Source organism: Carcharhinus amblyrhynchos, chromosome 13 (genome assembly GCF_965287045.1).
Source record: "Carcharhinus amblyrhynchos chromosome 13, sCarAmb.v2.hapA, whole genome shotgun sequence".
In the NCBI taxonomy this organism is placed as follows: domain Eukaryota; kingdom Metazoa; phylum Chordata; class Chondrichthyes; order Carcharhiniformes; family Carcharhinidae; genus Carcharhinus; species Carcharhinus amblyrhynchos.
In genome coordinates, this window is record NC_137336.1 from 57,962,405 (window position 1) to 57,970,163 (window position 7,759).

Sequence of the window (7,759 nt, forward strand, 5' to 3'; positions counted from 1 at the left end):
CCTCATCTCAGGAATCAGCTTGGTGAACCCTCTTTGAGTTGCTATCAATGCAAATATGTCTCTCCTTAAGCAATGTGACTCAAACGGCACACATTTCCCTCGGTGTAAAACTGACCAGCTTTCATCTTCGCTGTGTTGAAAATCTATCTGACTGTCTCCTTCAGTGTTTCAGTGCTAAGCTAGCTCATTGTATGTAGCAAGAGGAGGACTGATCAAAGGAAAATTACTTAACCGCTTGTGGGTGGCGTGGTGGCACAGTGCTTTGCACTGTTGCCTCACAGTGCCAGGGACCTGGGATCAATTTCGATCATTGTCTGTGTGGAGTTTGCACATTCTCCCCATGCCTGCGTGGGTTTCCTCTGGGCACTCTGGTCTCCTTCCACAGTCCAAAGATGCGCAGGTTGGGTTGATTGGCCACACTCAATTGACCCTAGTGTTGGGGGATTAGTAGGGTAAATATGTGGGGTTACAGGAATAGGGTCTGGTTAGGATCATGGTTGGTGTAGACTCAATGGGCTGAATGGCCTCCTTCTGCACTGTAGGGATTCTATGAGTAAGAAGCCTCACAACACCAGGTTAAAGTCCAACAGGTTTATTTGGTAGTAAATGCCACTAGCTTTCGGAACACTGTTCCTTCATGAGGTGAGCTTACCTGACAAAGGAACAGTGTTCCAAAAGCTAGTGGCTTTTGCTACCAAATAAACCTGTTGGACTTTAACCTGGTGTTGTGACACTTCTTACTGTGTTTACTCCAGTCCAACACTGGCATCTCCACATCGGGACTCTATGATCCAAATTTGTTTTCAACATGGAAATGTTACTGTTCCAGTCATTTTTATCAACAAGCAGAGTTAGGAAATTTTCCAACATTTTCCAAATCATTGGAAGAGTTTAATGCTGCAAGAAAAATATCAGAGATTTTGCAGAATCATGGAAATGCTAATGTTAGTTCTGTGATGGAAACTCAAGTAGGAAACCAATGGCTGAATTGTCAAATCAGTTTCCTTTGGGATCATGTTCAATGTTAGGAGGTCAGTGCACATGCCAGCCCATTAATAGATCACACACATTTGCTAAACAACTGATAACATTTTCTATGTTTTTCCAGCTTAAGTTCCAGGGTCATATGGCTGCCCTGGATTCAAAGGTCAGACTGGCCACCATTGTAGGATTCTTGAGGTAACTATGTGCTTCCCCAGTCCATGTTTACATGCCCATTGATTTTTCTTCCCCACCCCCACATATCTCATAGGGAATGCCCCCTCAGGACAGCAGAGTCCATCAACACATGGGAAATTGTAGGTATCCATCCATCCATTATATTTAATCACTAACCTGGCACCTGAAGGAGAGGATATTCTTTGGAAATCTGATTAAACAGAATTTTTTTCCTGGAGTGCCTTTTTGAAAAAGATGATTCTTCCTGGGCTATTGTGCACTAATCTCCTAGCTGGGCAGTACTGTACTGGAATAAAATAACTATTTGTTGTTTTCTAGGAGTCTATACTTGACTACATAAGGGAACAATGTTGTCTTCTCCTCAGCCTCCTCGATTGTCACCTTGATTCATATGCCTAAGCAAGCCATGTTACATTTGAAGGCGTGTTCCTGTCTTTGGATCATATTGAAGCAGCTAGGTTGGGGGAGGATTCAAATAGGCTCTCTTTAACTGTTGGGGACAAGACCATGTTCTGTCCCCAGCAGCGAGGATGAGCAACCCCCTCCATCTCCCCCCTGCCACTACCCCATTGTGCTCCTGTGATAATGGGAATAGCACAGGATGATTCTTCCTTTGCTGGGAGGAAGTGGTGGATAGTATAGAGAATAGCTATAATCTGCAAAGCATTATCAGTGGGTTGGTGGAATGGGTAGTAGATTTTAACATAGAGAAGCGTGAAGTAATGCATTTAGGGAGATCAAACAGCTATAAGGAACATACAATAAATGGGAATATATTAAGATGGATAGATGAATTGAGAGATCTTGGCATACAAGTACACAGGCCCCTAATGGCAGCAGATCAAGTAGACAAGGTTGTAAAGAAGGCATATGGAATGCTCTCCTCCATTGGCAGAAGTATAGAATATAAAAATAAGGATTTAATTAATGTTGGAATTGTATAAAACACTGCTGAGGCCACAACTGGAATATTGTGTGCATTTCTGGTCACCGTATTATGGGAAGGGCATAATTGCTCTGGAGAGAGTGCAGAGAAGGTTTACAAGAGTGTTATCAGGACTAGAAAAGTGTAGCTATGAGGAGAGATTGGAGCTTGGGCTTATTTTCTTTGGAACAAAGAAGACTGAGGGATGACTTGATGGACGTATACAAAATTGTGAGTGATAGAGATAGAGTGGACAGGGTTAAATTGTTTCTCTTGGTGAAGAATTCTAGAACCGTGGACATCGATTCAAAATAAGTGGCAGTAGGTGTGTGAAGGAGACATGAGGAAGAACCTTTATATGCAGAGAGTGGTGGGTATCTGGAATTTTCTGCTGGAGTTGGTGGTGGAGGCAGAGACGCCCTAAATTCTTTTAAAAAGTACCTGGATCTGCACCTTAAGTGTTGTATGCTACAGGACTATAGGCCTACTGCAGGAAAGGTGGGATTAGAAAGGGCACCTGGTGTCCTTAGGCTGACATGAACAAGATGAGCTGAAAGGTCTCCTTCTGTGCTGTAATGTTTCTATGGTTTCTATGGAAGTACTTGTCCTCAATCTGTGCTTCACCATCTGGCACTGTTAAAATAAGAAATTCACAAGTGTGGGTACAAACCTGCAGATACAGCGTGATGTTGCTGTGAAGATTACTCCAATGTGTTGTACGCACAGGGTGCTCTTGCATTTGGGAAGGCTCCAAGTCTTATTGGTTGAGAAACTGTCACTCATAAAATCTTGTATGTAAATCTACCTTTCACTCTCTCACACAGGTGCTATTATTCTGGTTACTCTTTCAGCACAAAGCATGATGTTGATTTGATTGAAAGTTTAATGCTGGTTTTCAACAAAGATTGATGAATAAAGGAGTAAAGGAAACTATGGTTATCTCTCATCCTTTTTTCACCCTTCAGTAGGTTGTTAATGACTAAACAAATTGTATTAATTGATGAAAAAAACTTTTCTTTTAGCATGCTTCCACCAAGTATTTTATGGTGTTGCTTTGGTGGTAATTTATAGTGTGCTATAATCTCTGTGAAATCGATAACATTTAAAAAGACATTGAAATTTCCAGCTGAATAGCTGAAAGGATGACTCATCAAGATTTCACATAATAAATGTTTCCTTTTCACTTATCACACATCACACTCGCCTCAGAACTACAGTTCTTATAGAAAACAGTTCTAGTTGTTTCCGGCTTCCAATTTGTTATCTTTCACTTTCCTAGTCAGTTAACTTCTAATCCCAGAATTGGCTTCCACTGTTAGAGTTATAGTGTTGATTCCTTGCCTTAGCTGCAAACTAGGCAAATCTTGCAGTCTCCTTTAAATCTTCACAAACCTGGACTTCAATCTGAGCATGAGTACCCAACCACATTGGTGAACACTAGAGACAGCATTTCCTCTGCTTCAGGTGCAGGACGGCCTGCTTCTATCTCCTTCTCTCTACCGTTTGGTTGGCTGCCAGATCACACAAGACAAATCCACAAATTTTTGAGATGTTAATGGATTTATAAGCAAACATGTAACTCAGGTTCAAAAATGGCTTCCCCTATCCTCTCCCCCTGGCAATGGGAAACACATTGGGTGCGATTTTCCACTCACATTTCCCTAAAACCAGAAAATCCTGCCTGAGGTCAATGGGCCTTTGCGTGGTCCCTCCCCCTTTTCCCCCCACCTCCACTACGATTCCCGTGATAAGTGGAACAGGAAAATTCTGATAATTAGCTATTAATTATCTAATTAGAAATACATATTACTATCACTGACATCCATTCCCTTTTATCTAAGAAATATATAGATTACGGCACTATGATCCAATATCTATAATGACTTCTTGAGACTTTGGGAAACTCAGGTTCTACTCATTGGAAACTCAAGAACTGTTGTTATTTTCTCCAAACATACATATCTTCCACTTCCTTCTCAGTAAAACAATATGTCTTCTTTTGATTGCTATCCATTAAACAACCCTACTGCTAAGCAGATTCCAGAACTGACCACCTCACCCTTTATTTACCCTAAACTTGAAGATACAAATCACATAATTCTGTAAGTGGCAGGAATATTATGCTATAGAAACAGGGGTAGGCCATTCATTCCCTCAGTCCATATCTAACATTCAGTCAGATCATTATTGATCAGTGCCTCAATCCATTTACTTACCTTTGTTCCATATCCCTCGAACCAGTGACCAAAACAAAAATCTAACCACCTAAGTCTTGAGAATTCCAATTGTCCTATAATCCATAGTCTTTTGGAGAGAATGGATCTTGGGTTTCTACCATCCTTTGTATAAGAAAGTGCTTCCAAGTTTAGCTCTTGAATGTCCTAACCATAATTTTAGGATCATGTCCCATTTCCTTTGATTTCCCCACCAGAGCAAATAGTTCATCTGTATTGACTCTATCAATAGGCTTCAATATTTTAAAAGCCTTAATCAGATCACCTCTCAATCATCCATACCAAAATGAATAGAACCCAAGTTTATGCAATCCATCCTCACAATCTAACCCTCCAAGACTTGTTACTATGTAACATACTCTATTAATTTGCTGCTAAGTGCAATTATTTTTAAACTACTCCGTCCCTTTAAGTCAACAAAGATGAAATGCGTTTGCAGGTCAGATTGCAGATTAAAAGAAGAATAACTGAAAAGTGCCACATGAATAAAGTATTGTAATTATTTTGGTACCAGATGGTAACATAATAATACTTGCAGGCAAAAAGAGGCCTTAGGTCTGACTAGCTCACCTATCCACAGTATTTTCTGGGTGCATGCCTAAAACCCTGAAACCGATTTGTGGATGAGAACTTGTCCAGTTCCTAAATGAAATGGTGGCATTATGTTAAAGTCACAGGACTAGCAATCCAGATGCCAATGGTAATACTCCAGAGGAGTGGGTTTTCCACCAGGCAGCTGGAAGAATTTAAATGTAATTAATAAAAACCTGAAATTGAGAGCTAATCTCAATAATGATGGCCATGGAATGATCATTGTTGCAAAAATCCATCTGGTTCCCCTTAGAGGAAGAACTCATAGAATTCCTACAGTGCCAAAGGAGGTCATTTAGCCCATTGAGTCCGCATTGACCACAATCCAACTCAGGCCCCATTCCTGTAACCCCACACATTTACCTTGCCAATCCCTGACATTAGGGTCAATTTGGCATGGCCAATCAACCTGACCTGCACATCTTTGGACTGTGGGAAGAAACCAGAACACCCAGAGAAAACCCATGCAGACACAGGGAGAATGTGCAAACTCCACACAGACAGTCACCTGAGGCCAGAATTAAAGTTGGGACCCTGGCACTGTGAGGTAGAAATGCTAACAACTGTGCCACCGACCAAGGTTTTGGAGTTGTAGTTAATGGCTTTATTATCAGTGTTAATAGGAATAGCAGAGGACGGTTTCGATCCATGGGCCCAGCACGCTTCTGCTGTGCCACTCTACTACACCTGCAACCCTTGCCGGGTCTGGTCTACATGTGACTCCAGATCCACAGCAATGTACTTGACTCTCAACTGTCCTCTGAAATGGCCCAACAAACCATTCAGTTCAAAGCCAATTAGGGATGAGCAACAAATACTGGCTTTGCCAGTGACACCCATATCCTATGAAAGAATCAATTAAATCCATTAAAGTTGCTTGACCCACCACATGTGTCAGTAATCTGTTCCATATCCTTTTAGTAAAAACATCCCTCCCTGTGTTTCCATATATTTTTTGCTGTATGTTTATTATGTATGTAAGACCCCTAATGCCTAAATTCTGTACATGGCAGACAAGTTTACCTAGATCTAATATGTATTTGCATAATTGTAAATTCCTGACATATCTTCTGTCAAGAGAGAAAAGACCCAGGATAGTTAATCTTTCCTCTTGCACCATTCCCTTAAATTTTGGGATTAACTCTGTCTTTTTTCTCTGTACTCCCTTTCCAGGAAAAGGGGCCCAAGAGCTGTATGCATTACTCAGATGTGGTGACCACTTCAGGGTCAAATATAGTTTTAAAATCATTTCTGGAGTTATACGTCAAAACTTTTTGTATGCATTCCAACATCCTTTTTTTGTCTTTTTAACAGCTTGACACTCACTGGAATGCCTGCATAAAAATGTTTCCCTATAAGTGCTCTTGAGTTTCATTGGATTACCTTATAGCTGGTTCATGGGTTGTTGTTGCTTCACGAGTACAAATGCCTGCCCTGTTTTCATTCATGTTCTTATGAAAGACCTGCACAGACACATTGCCATCAGAATCTGTTCTGATTCTGGTGGGATCTTTCAGCTGCGCTCACCCCAAGACCAGAAATGTCACAGACTTTTGCACTGGGCGTGTCCTGCCCACTATGATTCCTTTCACGGGCAGGATGGGAAAATTCCGCCCTGTATGTAACAGTGTTGCATTATTTTTTCCTATGGATCTTCTCAGCATTACAACTGATAAAGAAAAACAGAAAATGTTGGTAATGCCCCTTAGAACTCTGGAAAAATCGATACCCAAAATACCTACTCTTACTGTCCAGGGGCAAGTTGGAATGCCAAAGAACTTTACTCTCAGGTTGGCTGCAGCAGCAGCATAAGGGAGACTCATTGTGAAATCTTATATGTTTGTACACCGAGACAAATATCAACTGCTGCTGGAAGGTCATCAACTCGGTGAAGGACGCACTTTGGTCCGCCCGAAACTTGCTGATCTTCCAGCTGAAAGAACTGTCCTCGACCGAGTGTTGCAGACTGGCACATTCCAAGGTCCAGGACTACGTGCTGAGGGACGCGCTGAAGCTTGGGGCAGCCGCCGCAAAGGCACAATGGGGAAAGGCCACACTGTAAGGCCTTTTAACAGAGGCAGACCGAGGGCCCAGGAACTGCAGAATACCCTCGACCTGCGTAACTGTGTGCCAATCTGAGCACTAACGGCACACAGTAATCTTTTGAGGCGTGTATATAGTTTTTAAGTATTGAAATGTAATCATTGTAATTAGTACAAATATGTAAATATTGAGACATAGACATAGTTTTTTAAGTACTGAAATGTAGTCACTGTAGTTTGGACAGATCTGCAAAAATGTTTTGATTCCGCATTGTTTTGCTACTCGAAGCCCTGTACATTGTAATAGATTACTTGAGATTTTTATGAATAAAGTATATTTTTGGAAAAAAAATATGTTTGTACATGAGATGGGAGCGTCACTGGCGAGGCCATCATTATTGCTCATCCCTTAAAAAGCTGCTGCGGAGCCACCTTCTTGAAAAGCTGCAGTCCATGTGGTGTGCGTTTGTTTTCATAATCTAAAGGACTACCTCATAAAACACCCAAAAGTTCATATTTTAAGTCTCCATGAGTGAATTTTTAAAAATGAATAGATACAATCTAAAGGGATTACTAAGCTAAAAGAAAATGCTCAGCAAACCAGTCAGTGTTTGTGGGGAGAACAACACAGTTAGTGGTAATGACTGGTGATAGTTAGTGGCTGTTAGTGGTAGAGGTAGCTAGGGGTAATGGTAGCAGCACGGTGATACTGACGCCTCACACACCAGGGATCTGGTTTTAATTCCAATCTTGGGTGAATGTCTGTTTGGAGTTTGCACATTTTCCCT